This window comes from Capricornis sumatraensis, chromosome 3 (genome assembly GCF_032405125.1).
Source record: "Capricornis sumatraensis isolate serow.1 chromosome 3, serow.2, whole genome shotgun sequence".
In the NCBI taxonomy this organism is placed as follows: domain Eukaryota; kingdom Metazoa; phylum Chordata; class Mammalia; order Artiodactyla; family Bovidae; genus Capricornis; species Capricornis sumatraensis.
This window is the reverse complement of record NC_091071.1, coordinates 68,753,109-68,754,762: the sequence shown is the minus strand read 5'-3', so window position 1 is coordinate 68,754,762 and position 1,654 is coordinate 68,753,109. Positions and strand designations below refer to the sequence as shown.

The following is a 1,654-nucleotide window of genomic DNA, read 5'->3' as shown; positions in this document are numbered from 1 at the left end:
TCGTGCTTAGATTTCTTCTTCAGATTCCCTTGAAAAGCTACTCATATCAGTGCACTTAACTCTCCAAATGGCTTTTGCAAACCAGATAAGCTTAGTGTTTTGGGTTCACATAATTGGCCAGCTTTGCTAAGAGACTGCCAAAAACATCTATGTCGTCTAAACAACTGTTATTTTAGTTTAAGGATACAATCTAGGTTTAAAAGCCAACATGTAACTCACTTTAATACTGTTAAAAGCTCAGAGGAGAGAGCTGTTATACTCCCAATCTCCTGTTTATATGCTACAGTAGTTCAGACACCTGGAAGAATATCAGTGCTGTTTCTTTCTGTGAGTTTAGGCTTAAATTGTGGAGAGACTCCAAGAGTTTCATATTTGGTACTTTTAGAATGTTTTCCCCTCACTCTGGGTTCTTCGTGAACAGAGAGATTCATGAAGAGATTTTTCTGTAAGGAGGCAGCGTGGGGATTTCCCTGGTGGTCCAGTGGCTAAGACTCTGCATTCCCAATGCAGGGAGCCTGGGTTCAATCCCTGGTCAGGGAACTAGATCCCACATGCCACAGCTAAGAGCCAGCACAACCAAATAAATACATGAATATTTGTAAGAAAGGAGGCAGCATGATGTAATAGTTTAAAATGTGGGTTGTAGCTATTGGGCATATACCTGGAGAAAAACATGCTCTGAAAGGATGCAAGCATCCCAGTGTTCATTGTAGCACTGTTTACAAGAGTCAAGATGCAGAAATAGCCTAGATGTCCTTTGACAGAAGAATGGATAAAGAAGACGTGGTGTCTATGTACAGCGGAAGAGTAGTCATTAAAAAGAATGAGATAATGCCATTTGCAGCAACATGCTATTATTGAATGAAGTGAAGTGAAGTGAAGTCACTCAATCATGTCCAACTCTGCAACCCCATGGACAGTAGCCTACCAGGCTCCGCGGTCTATGGGATTTTCCAGACAAGAATACTGGAGTGGGTTGCCATTTCCTTCTCCAGGGGATCTTCCCAACCCAGGGATCAAACCCGGGTCTCCTGCATTGCAGACAGACGCTTTACCGTCTGAGCCAGAATGAAGTGTCAGATAAAGAAAGAGAACTATCAAATGTGGAATCTAAAAAAAATAATACAAATGAACTTATTTACAAAATAGAAACAAATTCTCAGTCTTAAAGAAAGAACTTATGGTTACCAGAGGGGAAGGGTTGGGGGAAGGGATAGTTAGGGAGTTTGGGATTGACATGTACACACTGCTGTATTTAAAATAGATAATCAACAATGACCTACTGTATAGCACAGGGAACTCTGCCAATATTCTGTAACAACATAGTTGGGAAAAGAATTTAAAAATGAATCAGTTCAGTTCAGTTCAGTTGCTCAGTTGTGTCCGACTCTTTACGACCCCATGGACAGCAGCATGGCAGGCTTCCCTGTCCGTTACCAACTCCCGGAGCTTGCTCAAACGCATGACCATCGAGTTGGTGAAGCCATCCAACCACCTCACTTCTGCCATCTCCTTCTCCTCCTGCCTTCAATCTTTCCCAGCATTAGGGTCTTTTCCAGTGAATCAGTTCTTCGCATCAGGTGGCCAAAGTATTGGCGCTTCAGTTTCAGCATCAGTCCTTCCAATGAATGTTCAGGACTGATTTCCTTTAAGA

The 1,654-nt window shown here is 42.3% G+C and overlaps 1 non-coding gene across 1 annotated transcript; it reads left to right on the top strand.

The window, feature by feature from the left end:
- Positions 1 to 467: 467 nt before the first annotated feature.
- On the top strand, positions 468 to 540 carry TRNAG-CCC (transfer RNA glycine (anticodon CCC)). Its single transcript has one exon. It is a non-coding gene; the product is annotated as a tRNA-Gly (tRNA).
- The last annotated feature ends 1,114 nt before the right edge of the window (positions 541 to 1,654 follow it).